Here is a 17,350-nt window from a genome sequence, read left to right on the forward strand (position 1 = left end):
AAGGCAATTCAGGAGGAAAGAATAACATGGACAAAGGAGAAAAGATGCAGAATAGGATGTGCTTACTGGAGAGCTATGAATATCTATGAACCTTGAGTATATATTATGAGGAGGGGAATGGTGGAGGATGAGGCTGGAAGGACATTGACCACTCAGGTTATTGAGGGCTTTAATGAGAACATGAAGAGGAAGGAGAGAGTTGGGTCAAAGACCAGACCCTAAGAAGATTAACATTTAAAGGCTGGGCTGAAATTAAGACATGGAACAATAGACTGGTTCCAAATTGGGAAAGGACTACGTCAAGGCTGTATATTGTCACCCTGCTTATTTAACTTATATGCAGAGTGCATCATGCAAAATGCCAAACTAATGAAGCACAAGCTAGAATCAGGATTGCTGGGAGAAATATCAATAACCTCAGATATGCAGATGAAACCACCCTTATGGCAGAAAGCAAAAAAGAACTGAAGAGCCTCTTGATGAAAGTGAAAGAGGGAAAAAAAAGAAAGTAAAAGAGGAGAGTGAAAAAGTTGGCTTAAAACTCAACATTCAGAAAACTAAGATAATGGCATCCAGTCCCATCACTTCATGACAAATAGATGGGGAAACAATGGAAATGGTGACAGACTTTATTTTGGGGAGCTCCAAAATCACTGCAGATGGTGACTGTAGCCATGAAATTAAAAGACACTTGCTCCTTGGAAGAAAAGCTATGACCAACCTAGATAGCATATGAAAAAGCAGAGACATTACTTTGCTGACGAAGGTCTGTCTAGTCAAAGCTATGGTTTTTCCGGTAGTCATGTATGGATGTGAGAGCTGGACCATAGAAAAAGCTGAGCGCCGAAGAATTGATGCTTTTGAACTGTGGTGTTGGAGATGACTCTTGAGAGTCCCTTGGACTGCAAGGAGATCAAACCAATCAATCGTAAAGGAAATCAGTACTGAATATTCATTGGAAGGACTTCTGCTGATGCTGAAGCTACAATACTTTGGTCACCTGATGCGAAGAACTGACTCATTGGAAAAGACCCCGATGCTGGGAAAGATTGAAGGCAGGAGGAAAAGGGGATGACAGAGGATGAGATGGTTGGATGGCATCATTGACTCAATGAACCTGAGTTTGAGCAAGCTTTGGGAGTTGGTGATGGACAGGGACGCCTGGTGTGCTGCAGTTCATGGGATCACAAAGAGTCGGACACAACTGAGTGAACTGAACTGAAATTAGGAGGTACTTCCAGACTTGTTCAGATAAAGCGTGTGTGTGTGTGTGTGTGTGTGTGTGTGTGTGTGTGTGTGTGTGTGTGTGTGTAAAGAAGGGATTAGAGAATGTACTTCAATGCTTAAACAAAACGACTCTTCCAAAGACCCTTAACTCTGAAAATCCTCCAAACTTTATAAGTCATTCATTCTTCATCAGGACAATAGAAAGCTCTAAGAAATTTAAGAGTCACACTCAGATTTTCTTCTCTTTTCAGTTTGTGATTTTGAGACTCAAGTTAATTGATAAGGACTTTGGTTAGCCATTTGAGACAAAAACTACTTCCTTCAGAATCTTTTTCTTCATTTCATGCAGGAAGGGCATATTGGTGGGTTTGTTCTACTCTTTTCTGGATAGAAATATGGCTTCAGTCATCAGTCATTTATTTATTTGACCAGAAATTTAACAAATATTTAGTGAGCGTCTACAGTGTACCTAGCTAGGCCCTGAGGAGGATAGAAAGATGAAAGAGGCACAATCTGCCTTTGTTTAACCAAAACAATGGCAACACCAAGAAGAATGTGATCAGTGTCTCAAGAGATGGTCACTAAAACTGTGTGATGTTACTGATTGATGTGCTCTGTCTACTACTCTTGGTAATTATGCCTGGAAACATCCGGAAAATATTTCCATGTATCCTTACTTTTAAGTCATAGTGATCTGTAGGTCCAGACAGAGCAAACTATAAATTAAAACCACACGACCTGTCAGAAGTATTTTTGATAAGAAAGATGAAATTCAGTTAACACTATTGCTATCTTAAGTTTAAGAACAACTCTCTTTGCTAACTTGTTAGATATGCTCATGTTATAAGAGTAGAAAACGCCTGCTTTAAAAAAATGGATATAAGATAATATGAAGATAATGTTCAAACTGTTTTTTTAACAATCTAAATAACAATAAAAAATTTAAATCTTTAAAAATATTTTTAAAATTTAAAAATATTTAAACTTGTTTAAAGTTAGGTAGAAAACAACCAAGCAAATAAAAAGCAGGGATTCTTTCTTGCTTTAGCTCCAAAATCGAAGAGTCTAATATTTATGGGAGAGGGTAAGTTTTATTGTCACAGGATTTAAAAATTTCATTATCGGTGCAAAATAAGTCAAACCTATAGTCAATTTCTTAATGTCACAAGCATATATCAACATTTGAATATGAAACAAGTCTATATTTCCTTTCTTGAATTATTCATTTTTGTATCAGAGATAATGTTTATACAAACCAATGAAAATTTGTTGGCTATGAGTACATTCTTTAGTGGTTTACTGTTAACCCTACAGAGATAGAAGCTGTAATTTTTATTTCTCAATTTTGATTTTAATTCACATAGTTAAAAAAGCCCCTAGATTTTTAAAGGCAATTAAGCATGTTCTACTGGAGGATCTATTGATTCATCCTTCTGAACACTCACTATGGAGATAGGTAGTATTAAATCACAGGAGTTTAGGTACTATATTTCACATAGCATTTGCATCTTTAAGTAGTGAAGGTTGTGAAAAAATGCGTATTTTCATTCATCAGAGAGAATTTCTTTGACTGACTCGGTCAATAACAGATCTGACAAGGCCTTTGGTGACTGAGTTCTCTCAAGACTCAAGCCAGTGTCAGCTTAATTGGCCTCTCCCCACCGCATAATGTTGATAGTCTGTTTAGAAATTGCAGACTAACTCTGTAACAGCAAATAACCTAGTTCAGCATGATCAAAACCTTATGTCTCCCGTCTACCCAAACCCGTTCCTTAAAGAAGAGGGTAACTTTGTCCAGCCCTGAGTAAAAGAAGTTTGTAAATGAATAAAGATATATTTGGAAAATCTCAATCCCCCATTCATTTAGTTATAGAGCTTAATGAACAGTATTACCTGTACACAGCGTGTACATATAAATGCTTCTCATGTCACCTCATCAATGCTTTATGTGTTTTGGCTCCTGCTCTTCTTCAGATCCTCTGTAGCAAGTGTATGAATAAGTGCAAGTGCATCTTAAATACAACTCCTAAGTTCATTGCTGGAGTTAATTTTGTCTTCATTTGGCTTTGAGTTGCTCAGGGGAGAGGCTGCGTCTGCTGTTTCCTCTACAACTCTCCTGATAGCAAGATATGCATACTTGCCATTGGGTCTCAATAGGCATCATCACTTGCTTGCCATCAGAGCTTTATTAATAAGCCAAGAACTGAAAAATAAGGTTGGCTGGAAGCATGTGATAAAGCCAGATGGAAGGCCTTATCTGCCAGGCAGATTTGGACTCGATAACGTGTGAGTGTGAGCCGGGTGAGCGGAGCCACAAGAGCTGCGCCAGAGGCAGCCAAGCTCAGCAGGTGGGCAGCCTGGTGGGTCTGGGGCAGAGGATGGACTAGGCAGTGTGCAGCCCTGGAGTTTAGGCAAGAAGAGGCAAAGGCCATGCATACAGAGTGTAAATGTATATCGCAGTGGAGGAAAGCCCTGATCATTAAAAGTCTGAAGGAAGTGGTGAGATTCAGAGTTGGAAGAAAATAATTGAGCAAAAAAGGGAAATGGAGACTATTCTAGTGCACTACAGACATGAATGGAATTCATGAAATTTCAACAATAAAATTATTTTTGACAAAAATTCATGTCTTCCTTACCAGGTTAAATAGTTTTTTCCTCTCTCCTTTCCTTCCTTGTGTCTCCTCCTTCTCCTCTTCCTTCTTCAACACTGTCAACAAAATCCTACATTTTATTCCACCCCCACCCCACCCAGTATCTTGGTTTGATTTTGTTGATTGGAAACTGCCTTCCTTTGGACTATTCATTTCTGCAAAATACGTTATCAGACCTTGAAATGAGTGACACAGAAAAGTTTAAGAGTAATTTCTCTGTAGATTTTTTTCTCAGATAAATATGCAGAATTTTATCAACATGGATTTTTGAAGACTCCTTTTTGTTCCACGATTTCCTTGAACTCCCTTGGCAGAGGTCTGGAAATTCTCTCAGGTTCTTCTGAGATTTGCATGGGTGCTCAGTCACTTCAGTCATGTCAGACTCTTTGCGACCCCATGGACTGTAGCCTGTCAAGCTCCCCTGTCTATGGGATTCTCCAGGCAAGATTACTGGAGTAGGTTGCCATGCCCTCCTCCAGGCGATCTTCCCAACCCAGGGATCGAACCTGCATCTCTTGCATCTCCTGCATTGCAGGTAGACTCCTGCCAAGCCACCTGGGAAGCCCATCTAAGACTTCTGCCTGTTAAATAAGGCCTGGATCTCTAGGAATGTGACCTGGAGGGAAGTACATGTTGCTTGTTTCCATTGGCATAGCCTGCTTTTCTTGTCAGACCCTCCTCCCCGGCTGTGTGTGTGTGTGTGTGTGTGTGTGTGTGTGTGTGTGTGTGACACAGAGAGAGAGAAAGAGAGAGAGGGAGGAGAAATGGCAGGCAAGTGAAGTGTCTTTTATCAAAGGTATTAGCATATAGGGCCAGAGGACTGAACACATCTTGTGTGTTCGAATCTAAATTGAATCACCAAGCCAAAGACTCCATTAAGAGAAAGGAGAATTGGGACTTCCCTGGTGCTGTCAATACAGGGGCCCAGGTTACATCTTTGGTCAGGGAACTAGATCCCTGATGCTGCAACTAAGAGTTTGAATGCTGCAACTGAAAGATCCCACATGCCCCAATGAAGATTGAAGATCCCATGTACCACAACTAAAACCTGGGTTTTTGTTTGTAGGTCACTGTCATGTCTGACTCTTTGTGACCCCATACAGCCCATGGAATTCTCCAGGCCCAGAATACTTGAGTGGGTAGCTTTTCCGTTCGCCAGGGGATCTTCTCAACCCAGGGATCGAGCCCATGTCTCCCGCATTGCAGGTAGATTCTTTACCAGCTAAGTCACAAGGGAAGCCTTGTGCAGTCAAATAAATATTTTTTAAAAAGAGAAAGCAGAGTGGAACTCTAAGTATAGTCCATGCTGATCTGAGAAGTTCCAGAACTGTAATGCTAATATTGGAGTCGCTCTTTAGGAGGGACCAGTGTGACTCAGTGAGGTGCTAAATTTATGTAAAAGATTGGAATGGTTGGAGTTGTCTTTCCTGGTCCAAAGTCACCAAAGTAATGAAGCTTAGGAAAAGCATCTCTCCAAAATACTTCGTTTTTCATTTGCAAAAAAGAGGAACAAAATGCTTCTTGTTTTGTAAGTCATCAACTGCTCTAAGTCTTTAATCAGCTTTATTCCAGGAAAGAGGGAATTGATTGAACTGGATGATTTTCAGAGATAGTATGCTTGTATGCATGCATGCTCAGTCATGTCCAGCTCTTTGCGACCCCATGGACTGTAGTTGGTCAAGCTCCTCTGTCCAGGGAATTTTCCAGGCAGGAATATTGGAATGGGTTGCCATTTCCTACTCCACAAAGATAGTATATTTTTGGTAAATTGAAGATATATAGCTTTACAGTTTAAAGTTCAGTCTCTAGAGTCAAACAAACCTGGGTTTAAATCTTTGTCTGATATTTTATTAGCTTTGTGAATTTGGGCAAGTTGCTTAAACTCTGTAACCCTCTGTTTAATAATCTATAAAAGGAGGATAACAATAGAACTTATCTCTTAGGATTTGGGGGATGATTTAATGAAGTTAAAAACATTAAGTTCTTGGAACCATGCCTGACATAGAGTAAATGCTCAATAATGTTAGTGATTTTTACCATTATGATTATTTTCAGTCTAATTTTTCCTTCTCCCAGATTAATATTGAATTGCTGTCCTTTTTTTTTTTTTTTTTTTTTTAATTTATTTTTGGCTGCACTGAGTCTTTATTGCTGTTTTGGGCTTCTCTATTTGCTCCAAGCAGGGGCTGCTCTCTGGTTGCTGCTCACAGGCTTTGGAGCGTAGACTTAGTTGCTCCGCTGCATGTGCGATCTTCCTGGACCAGGGATCAAACCCGTGTCCCCTGTATTGATAGGTGGATTCTCAACCATTGGACCCCCGAGGAAGTCCTGAATTGCTTTTCTTAAATGACTGTGTTTATTCCTATCTCTAAAATCCCAGTGTACTAGAGTCAGCTATCTAATAATTTAGCAACATTTTTATTATTTACTGGGTACAAATGACGTTAGCAGGTGCTGTATGAGAGATGAGAAAGAAATGAAAAATTGAATATTGGTCCTGAGACTCCTGTTGCCAGGTTAAAGAGATGGAAGATAAATACTCAGAAAAAAAACAGAAGAAAATGTGTGAATGAGTACTTTAATAAACAAATTAATTTGCTACTAACAGAATTAATAAAAGAAAAATAAGTGCTGTAGTTTTTGTTATTAACATTTTAACAGTTTTTTGGTTAAATTATTCATACTCATGGGGAAAATGTAGACAGAACACGAAAGTATACACTGGTATTTCAAGATTGCTTCTTTTATGACTTACTTTCTGTTTCGGGAACTTCCTTTAGTCATTCTTTTAGAGTAAATCTGTTGATGACAGGTTCTCTTTGTTTTGTAATGTGCTGATTTCCTTTTCATTACCAACGGATATACTTTCACTGGATATAGAATTCTAGGTTGCCGGATGTTTACCTTCAGCACCTGAAAAATGTTGTGTCACTTTCTGCAAGCCCTCGTGGCTTCTGATGAGAAATTCTCTGTCGTTTAATTGTTTTTCCCCTCCAGGTAAGGCATCATTTGTCTCTTGCTGCTCTTAAGAATGTTTTCTTTGCTTTTGGTTTTCAGAAGTTTGACCATCATGTGTGTTACTGTAGAATTCTTTTGAGTTTCTATTTGGAGCTTGCTTAGTGTCTTCAACATGCATGCATTGTTCCAAATTTGGGAAATTTTCAGTCATTATCTAAAGATGTTTTTTCAGCCCTGCTTCTTTCTCCTGTTCTTCTGAAACTCCAGTGACACAAATGTTAGGACTTTTGCTATAGTCCCACAGACTCTGTTCCCCCCATCCCGCCCCCTTTTTTTTTCTAGTCTATTTTCTCTCTGTTCTGATTGGCTTATTTCTATTGTTCTGTCTTCAAGTTTACTGATTATTTTCTCTGTCCTCTCCATTCTCTTGTTGAGCATATCCATTAAGTTTTTTTTTTCTTTTTTTGGTTATTGTATTCCTCAATCCTGAAATTTCTATTTGTTTCTAATTTATGTCATCCTTATAAAAACTACAGCTTTCTGTTTTCATTTGTTTCAAGCGTGTTCACAATTGTTAAAAGTATTTTTATGATGGCTGCCAGAAAGTCTCTGTCAGATTATCCAACATCTGTATTATTTCAGTGTTGGCATCTAAACAGATGAACATTGTTTTTTCTCCTTCAAGTTGAGATTTTGCTGCTTCTTGTATGATGAGTGATATTCAGTTGTATACTAGACATTTACAGTGTTGTGTTATGAAACTCTGGATCTCATTTAAATCTTCTGGTTTAGGAGACTTTCTCTGACACTTTTCCAGAGGGGAAGTTGGTGGGAGGCTGCCTCCTCACTGCCAGGTGGTGGGAGAAGTCTGGGTGCCCACTTGGCCTCTATTGACCCCTGAGGGACAGAGTGGGCAGGAGCAATCCAATAGCTGATAAGCAGGCAGAGGAGTCGGGCTCCCCATGAGGCCACCAGTGACATTACCCTGGCCAGAGGGAGTCGGGTGCCTCATTGCTGCTCCCCGCCTGGTCTCCACTGGCACAGCTTTGAGGGAAGAGTGCCTTGCGACCGCTAAGTGAGGGTGGCCGTCCACATATCATACATACGGGGAGATAAAGGGGTGCTGCGTTACCACCAGGTGAGGTTCACAGTTCAGACTCCGCCTGTGATCTCTACTGACATTGTGAGTGAGAAGCGATGCTACTGTCAGGCTAGAGTGAAATTCCTGACTGCGCTAAGGGAGAGGGTGGCCTGTTACGGGCCAGCAAGATCTCTAATCCCCTGTCGGCCTTTGCTGACAGTGCCGTGAGTGGGCTGTACATTTTTCTATCATCTCTGGGGTGGTGTCAGTGGAGACATTTGGAAGCCACCCCCCGCTTAGCACCAATGGCGGAGACCAAGTGGGGAGCAGGAATGAGGTACCCCTCTCCCTTAGGCGAAGAGTGGGTTGGGGCAGGGGCAGTTATTGCCTAAATGTTCTCTGTCTTCCTCGGTTAGTCCTTTCCCAGTCCTTTGGTTAGAGAGAACTGACTTGCCTGGGGGCTGTTTTTCCCCTTGTCTGTGCTCATTGGCTCTTATAGGTGACTGCTTCTCCCGCTAAAAGAAAATCCAGGGGAGTCACTTCAGTGTCTTTCCCCAGGTCCTGAGCTCTCTACCTTCTCTCTACCTGTCAAAGTCTTCTTCTTCTTTTTTTAAATTGTTTATTTATTTTTGGCTGCGCTGGTTCTTCACTGCTGTGCATGGACTGCAGAGAGCGGGGGCTACTCTCTTTGGTGGAGCGTGTGCTTTAGGGTGTGCAGGCTCAGTAGTTGTGGCTTGAGGGCTCTGGAGTATGGGTTCAGTATTTGTGGCTCATGGACTTAGTTGTTCCACGGCATGTGGGGTCTTCCCTGACCAGGGATCAAACTGGTGTTTCCTGCATTGGCAGGTGAATTCTGGACCACCAGGGAAGCCCCTCGAATCTTCTTACATTTATTTTACATATAATGTCAGGAGTTTTAGTTGACCTCCTTTTTGTTCCTATCTTTGAGCCATAACTCATAACTGGTGAACATGTAAATGTATTCTGACTTTTGTATTATAAATAATTCTCCAGTGAACATCTTTATGACTAGAACCTTAGGATAGATGAACAGGAAAGGAAATAACCAACCTGAGGTATGTGAACATATTTAAAATTTTTGCTATCTTTACCAGATTATTTTCCAGAAGGAACATACCCACATGTACTTTTACTAGCAATATGTAAAAATACTCATTTCAAAAGATACCCTAGACATCTTTAAAATTTTCCTAATTTTAAAGATGCAAATTGGTACAAGAGTTAAATATCTACCAAGATTTTAAATAATATGAAGGATTAGCATCATTTATTATAAAATAATCCACCAAAAAAAGGTATGACAATCATAACATCACCTTTTTGAATGCTTAAAAAGTGTCAGGCATGCTGCTGAACCTTTAACATTTTATTCTCATACCAACTTAATGAGGTAAGTATTATGATCTTCATTTTATGAGACTTGGCGAGTAGAGACAATTTGCCTAGGTCACATAATTAATAAGTGGTAGAACTGAATTTTAATTCAGTGTTCTCCAGCTCCAGATCTCTCTCGTGGATTCACTGTGGGCAGCAATAGTGAGCTGATTTGTTTAAATGATTCACAGGCTCATTCACCGCCAGAAATGGAGGGCAGCATTAGAACATTCCCTCGTTGAGTATCAGCAGATGGCACAAGAAAAACCTTATTCAATCTACTGATTCCAATTTCAATACACAACTATTAATAAGTGGTGATGGAGAAAATCAGTCAAAGATACCAGATCTTCACCTTAATTGCAGACTATTAAAAAACCTTCAAATCAATATCTAGTTTTAAATTATGTGAATGATTTATTTTGTGAGAACTGCGTCCTGGAAATAATGACCAAATCTGGAAGAAAACACAAGCTGACTTCTATCAAATTGGGGTTTGGGTGGAATTGGATGTGACTAAGGCGTCAATATGCTAAGGGATGGAAAAAGAGATCTTTTGCTTTTAAAAAATTTTCACTCAAGCCCTTTAGAGATGAACTTTGATTACCATTAATGCTCTGCTATGATGACAATGCTTTGAAACACTCAGAGGAATGAGCCAACAAGATACTTCCTTTCCAATCTCGTCTAATGTAGCAATTATAATTTGAATCAGAGCCAAGGGAATTATAACAATTGCACAGAGTCAAATGGCAGGAAAACCAAGGTTTATTCCTCACATTTGACCATCATTAGTGAAACCCTGTGGACAGTCTGGAGAATATGAAAAATGTCACAAATTGGTGCAGGTGATTTTTATGCAGAGTGGACAAAGGGACAGAATTACTGTAAAAAGAATTTTTATCTAATAATTTGGAAGTCGAGAGAATGTGCCTCTATACAGAGATAAATTAGGCCCCCAAGTTTCAGTTCAGTTATTTACCACAGCTGATTAAACTGACCCTAAATAGGGAGAGATCAATTGTTCCCAGTTGCTGTGGTGTGGTATCATTTGAACGGGCCAGATTTTCCCTTTGTGTCACTTGTTAAAATGGGTGGTGTGTGGAAATGATAAGGCCTTGTTAAACATAAATCAGAGTATGATAAAAATACTGAAATCCACATTTAATGCCTGTTGTTACTTGCAGTGGGATTCTGATGAAACAAAAAGCCTATTATATATAAAGTTTAAATATTATGTTAATCAGAAGGCCTGCTACTGTTGACATCTATTTTTATATTTAATTTTTGTTAATTAATTAACAGTGTGTTTATTTAGAGAGAAGACAATACCTTATTAAATAGCTTTTTCATACAAACACAAATGAAAGGTTATTTGACAACCAATATTCAAACAGCGTGTATTCATTTGAGAAAATGTTTGAGGGAAATCTTTTGCCTGCAAAATTTTAAGAGTATTTATTCACATATTTTATACATAAATATATATATGTATTTATCTATTTGTTTGCTTATTTATTCATTTATTTATATAAATCCTTGTTATTTGCATGCTTGTTTTTCTGTTTCTCTGAAGATCATTAAACATTTTCTCCTGGTGAGGAGACCCTTCATTTCTTTATGAATTATTGAGAAAATTGATTCGTAACACTTCAGTTGTCAATTCTATGCTAGGATGACATACAGTGCAATCCATTGTGACCTAAAGATGAAGGTTAACTCAACCCTAATGAAATTTGATGAACATAAAATTAGGAGATGTAGTCAAAGCATGAAAAATGCAAAAGAATCTGATTAAGTTTTGCTTCCTACAACAAGATGAGACTTTATATGTAGAAGCTAGAGTGATTTACATTTAATACATATGTGTTTATTGCACTCACAGTTGTAAAAAAAGGTATTTATTTTTATAAAAACAAGGAATTAATATAAAATTTGTAGAAATAATGTATATAAATAAAATAACTCACAACATATTCAGTGGAAGACGATACCTGTCCGTAGTTCACAATACTTGTATATGGTTGGATATATATGAAAAGAGTCAGTCACTCAGTCGTGTCCAACTCTTTGCAACCCACTACGATCCTCTGTCCAAGGAATTCTTCAGGAGTGGGTAGCCATTCCCTCTCCAGGGGATCTTCCTGACCCACGAATTGAACCTGGGTCCCCTGCATTGCAAGCAAATTCTTTACCATCTGAGCCATTAGGAAGCTCATTAGGTGTACATAAAGTGTATATGTGTGTGTGTGTGTGTATATATATGTATATATATATATATTTAAGTATTCTTTTATGTTCAGTTCAGTTCAGTCGCTTGGTTGTCTCCGACTCTTTGTGACCCCATAGATGCAGCACGTCAGGCTTCCCTGTCCATCACCAACTCCTGGAGCTTGTTCAAACTCATGTCCGTCAAGTCAGTGATGCCATCCAACCATCTCATCCTCAGTCGTCCCCTTCTCTTCCTGCCTTCAATCTTTCCCAGCATCAGGATCTTTTCCAGTGAGTCAATTCTTTGCATCAGGTGGCCAAGTATTGGAGTTTTAGCTTCAGCATCAGTCCTTCCAATGAATATTCAAGGCCGATTTCCTTTAGGATTGACTGGTTTGATCTCCTTGCAGTCCGAGGGACTCTCAAGAGCCTTCTCCAACACCACAGTTCAAAAGCATCAATTCTTTGGTGCTCAGCTTTCTTTGTAGTCCAGCTCTCACATCCATACATGACTACTGGAAAAACCATAGCTTTGACTAGAAGGACCTTTGCTGGTAAAGTAATGTCTCTGCTTTTTAATATGCTGTCTAGGTTGGTCATAACTTTTCTTCCAAGGAGCAAGCATCTTTTAATTTCATAGGTGCAGTCACCACCTGCAGTGATTTTGGAGCCCCCCAAAATAAAGTCTGTCACTGTTTCCATTGTTTCCTGATCTATTTGCTATGAAGTCATGGGACCAGATGCCATGATCTTAGTTTTCTGAATGTTGAATTATAAGCCAACTTTTTCAATCTCCTCTTTCACTTTCATCAAGAGGCTCTTTAGTTTTTCTCACTTTCTGCCATAAGTGTGGTGTTATCTGCATTATCTGAGGTTATTGATATTTCTCCCAGCAATCTTGATTCCAGCTTGTGCTTCATGTAGTCTGGCATTTCGCATGATGTACTCTGCATATAAGTTAAATAACCAGAGTGACAATGTACAGCCTTGATGTATTCCTTTCTCGATTTGAAACCAGTCTGTTCCATGTCTAGTTCTAACTGTTGCTTCTTAACCTGAATAAGATTTCTCAGGAGGCAGGTAAGGTGGTCTGGTATTCCCATTTCTTTAAGAATTTTCCAGTTTATTGCCATCTACACAGTCAAAGGCTTTGGCGTAGGCAATAAAGCAGAAGTAGATGTTTTTCTGGAACTCTTGCTTTTTCTACGATCCAGCGGTTGTTGGCAATTTGATCTCTGGTTCCTCTCTGCCTTTTCTAAATCCAGCTTGAACATCTGGAAGTTCAAGGGGGCTGTTGAAGCCTGACTTGGAGAAGTTTGAGCATTACTTTGCTAGCGTGTGAGATGAGTGCAATTGTGTGGTGGTTTGAACATCCTTTTGCATTGCCTTTCTTTGGGATTGTAATGAAAACTGACCTTTTCCAGTCCTGTGGCCACTGCTGAGATTTCCAAATTTGCTGGCATATTGAGTGCAGCATGTTCACAGCATCATCTTTTAGAATTTGATATAGCTCAATTGGAATTCCATCACCTCCACTAGCTTTGTTCATAGTGAGCACTTGACTTCACATTCCAGGATGTTTGGCTCTAGGTGGGTGATCACACCATATATATTTTGCATATATATATATAAACTTTTAACTTTGGGAGATAAGAAAGTTTAACAGTATGTTTTGTTATATGTGTTTTAACCACTTTTGAGAATCAAAATACTGTTGGTTATAGCTGTAGGACATAAGGGTTATATCCATGCTACTGGGAAACAAATGAATATATTTACAGCTTATATTTTATATCACACTTAATATAAAATAAAACTTATAAATTAATAAGAGAAAAAATAACCCAATTGAAAATTTGGCAAAATATGAAAGAACCTGAAAGAAATTGGCCAAAATAGGGTAAATATTCAGAGTTGGTTGGTGACAGTATAGATACATGGATGCTGTTGATGGAAGTATAAAATAGTATATATTTTTATTTCTAAAAATATACTTTTTGACAGTATATTAAAAATGTGTACATGTAACTGATTAATTCCATTGTACAGCAAAAGCAGCTATACCTCAATTAAAAAAAAACAAATGTATATCCCCTTTAATCTCACAATTGGATTTAAACAATTTATCATATAGAAATATTCATATACATGCACTAAGATATCTGTGTCTGAGTGTTCACTGCAACCTTGTTCATAATACCATAAAGAGTGATATTTAAATGTTCATTTATAGGGTAGTAATGACAAAAATGATGGTTTTGTAGACTGCTATGAATTCATTAACCAGGGAACTTTATATTAGGACCATACAATTTATCATCCAAACTAGGCTACTTTTGACAGTGAATAAGAGCACTATTAATTGTTAATCCAGGACAGTGGGATAAACCTAGACATGTGATTGCTGAACTCAGTATGCGCTGATGTGGAAAAATGCCCAAAGCACATTGTTAGGTAAAGAAAGCATTTGAAAGAAAGAAAGAGAGAGAGAGAAAGAAAAAGAAGGGTGGGAAGAAGGGAGGAAAGAGAGAGAAATAAAGATATATATTTGAATCTCCCAAAACTAAAACTGTGGATGTGAATATTTGTATAAATGCATAGAAAGAAGCATAGAAAAATACACACTAGACTGCTAATATGTATTAACTTCTGGGGTGGGCCGTGGAATTAAGAAGAAGGGTAAAGGTAAACTTATTCTTTGAAACTCTTATCTACATGTATATATTTTTTTTACAATGACAGTAATTTATGATTACAAAATGAAAGAGCAATAAAAACCTTACAAAAATTAAGATCATTAAAGAATGTCTTAATTTAGTCCAGTCCAATAATTTAGTTTTGTTAATTGTGATGATTGCTTCAGCTGATTTGGTCACCTCCAAGTGAAGACACTTTTTATACCGTTCATGGGGTTTTCAAGGCAGGAATACTGAAGTGGTTTGTTTGCCATTCCCTTCTCCACTGGACCACATTTTGAAAAACAGCTATTTCAGCTTTATTAACTATGCCACAGCCTTTGACTGTGTGGATCACAATAAACTGTGGAAAATTCTTAAGGAGATGGGGATGCCAGACCACCTGACCTGCCTCTTGAGAAATCTGTATGCAGGTCAGGAAGCAACAGTTAGAACTGGACATGGAACAAAAGATTGGTTCCAAATCAGGAAAGGAGTACGTCAAGGCTGTATATTTTCACCATGCTTATTTAACTTAAATGCAGAGTACATCATGAAAAACGTTGGGCTGGATGAAGCGCAAGCTGGAATCAAGATTGCTGGGAGAAATATCAATAACCTCAGATATGCAGATGACACCACCCTTATGGCAGAAAGTGAAGAACTAAAGAGCCTCTTAATGAAAGTGAAAGTGGAGAGTGAAAAAGTTGGCTTAAAGCTCAACATTCAGAAAAGAAAGATCATGGCATCTGGTCCCATGACTTCATAGCAAATAGATGGAGCAAACAGTGGAAACAGTGACAGACTATTTTGGGGGGCTCCAAAATCACTGCAGATGGTGACTGCAGCCGTGAAATAAAGAGACGCTTACTCTTTGGGAAAAAAGTTATGACTAACCTAGGTAGCATATTAAAAAGCAGAGACGTTACCTTGCCAGCAAAGGTCTGTCTAGTCAAGGCTATGGTTTTTCCAGTGGTCATGTATGGATGTGAGTTGAACTATAAAGAAGGCTGAGTGCTGAAGAATTGATGCTTTTGAACTGTGGTGTTGGAGAAGAGTCCTGAGAGTCTCTTGGACTGCAGGGAGATCCAGCCAGTCCATCCTAAAGGAAATCAGTCCTGAATATTCATGGAAGGACTGATGTTGAAGCTGAAACTCCAATACTTTGGCCACCTGATGTGACAAGCTGACTCATTTGAAAAGACCCTGATGCTGGGAAAGATTGAAGGCAGGAAGAGAAGGGGATGACAGAGATTGAGATAGATGGATGGCATCATCCATTCAAAGGACATGAGTTTGAGTAAACTCCAGGAGTTGGTGATGGACAGGGAGGCCTGGCGTGGTGCAGTCCATGGGGTTGCAAAGAGTCGGACACGACTGAGCGACTGAATTGAAGTAAACTGAAGACCCTAAGATGTTTAACTACAAGACTGAAGTCTATGAAATGATTTTCAAGATAAACCCTTTCTCAGTAGTAATGAGTAATGAATGTTTTGTTGTTATCAGATAGAATAGAAAGGTATAATCATGAATAAGTGCAAATTTTATATTAAAGAATTTAACACAGTTGTATAGTCATTAAATGTCAAGTGAAAACTGTGTATAATTATTTTTAAAATTTTGTTTTTAATTGGAGGATAATTGCTTTGCAAGATTATATTGGTTTCTGCTCTGCAACAATTTGAATCAGCCTATAAATTAATTATTAATGTTGTGATTGAAGTCCTGATTATAGTAACTTATACCAACTTCTGTGTTGATGGAAACAGTTCAGAATGTATCTGACTTTGCTAGTGACTTCCTGATGGAAAAAAACAAAAATTGCAGGGTTCTTTCCACAGTAATGATTTTGCTGGTCAGTCTTTTAGGTCTTCAGAACGGCATGGTTGACAGTCATGCTGGACCAACAGTTTATTCATTCAATTTTTACCATGTGCCTGGTACTGTCTAAGCACTGGAGAGACAGGAAAAGATTAAAAATCCGTGCCCACAAGGAACCAACTTTCTAATTGTGGGTAAGTGGAAGATAGACATTAAGTGATAAGTAAAATAAAAGTATTAGATTGTGTTGAGTGTTATCAGAAATGTAAATTGAACAGTGTTTAGTGATATTAGTTTAGTGAACAGGAGGGATATTTTATTTTTAAATAAAGTGATAAGGAAAGGAAAAGACCTGAAGGAGTTGAGGGAGCAAGCCAGGAGCAAAACTGGAAAACAAGAGAAGCAAGTGCTCCATTTGCTAGTGCGTTTGAAGACCTACGAACAATGAGGAGGCCAGCGTCACTGCCCCGAAATGAGGGAGGTAAAAGGACTTGAAGAATTGAGGTCAGAGAGTTGGGAACCTGCTCTTGTAGGGCCTGTGGGTCATCATAAAGACTTACTTTTACTCAGAGTCAGATAGAAAGACACTGAAAGATCTCAAGTGAGGGTAGGATGATGTAACTTACATTTTAATAGGATTACTCTTTAAACTCTTTCTTCCATCAGCTGCTTTCATCCATTCAAGAAGCCAGCTCACTAGGGTTCTGATTCACTTGAATTCCTTTATGGCACCATACTTCCAGGGAAGAGCTGATAGAAGATATCTTTAGAAATGTATTTATTTATATTTAGATCTTAATCTCCAATAACCTCAGATGAAAATAACAGATGATTTTTATCCAGTCCATGGAAGAAGAAAGCCAAAATGTTTTATTCATCTATACTTCGATTCTAAGGAGAAATTCAAAGCAATTGGCATCTTGTGTCTCAATTAAGAGAGATCAAATCTCTTAAGTCCATCTTTATTTTTTTCATCTCTGCTGCCCCAACTTGGTTCAGGACAACATCATTTCTTCCCTGGAGGATTGTGATAATCTCCTCCTAACTGGTTAGCGAACTTTGGACTAAACTTCTCTTCTGTCAATACCATAGTTCAGATATCATTCCTTTTCTAAAAGTACGACAATGGCTTCCCCTAACCTGTCTTTCTGCCTGCATCCTTGCTCTGCCTTCAGTATACTTTCAACTGTGTCACCGCAGAACTTTTTCTATTATGGAAATGTTATTCTCAACTAAAATTTTTCGATAGCTATGTAGAGGATTCAGGTTAAACTTTTTAGGATGGCAGAGAGGCTTAATGATCTTATCTAGTCCTGCATACCTCTTATCTA

The 17,350-nt window shown here is 38.5% G+C and overlaps 1 protein-coding gene across 7 annotated transcripts in view; it reads left to right on the plus strand.

Annotated features, from left to right (window-relative positions):
* LMNTD1 (lamin tail domain containing 1) overlaps window positions 1-17,350 on the plus strand; it is a 473,637-nt gene that overhangs the window by 70,306 nt on the left and 385,981 nt on the right. Inside the window, exon 5 of one of the 7 annotated variants that reach the window (XR_010663880.1) lies at window positions 6,062-6,423. The exons of 5 other annotated variants lie outside the window; for them this stretch is intronic. The gene's annotated coding sequence lies outside the window, so the exon portion shown is untranslated. Of the gene's footprint in view, window positions 1-6,061; window positions 6,424-14,743; window positions 16,078-17,350 lie in introns of those variants that run through there. One more of the 7 variants, XR_010663877.1, reaches the window with a different exon arrangement.

This window comes from Muntiacus reevesi, chromosome 1 (genome assembly GCF_963930625.1).
Source record: "Muntiacus reevesi chromosome 1, mMunRee1.1, whole genome shotgun sequence".
Classification (NCBI taxonomy): domain Eukaryota; kingdom Metazoa; phylum Chordata; class Mammalia; order Artiodactyla; family Cervidae; genus Muntiacus; species Muntiacus reevesi.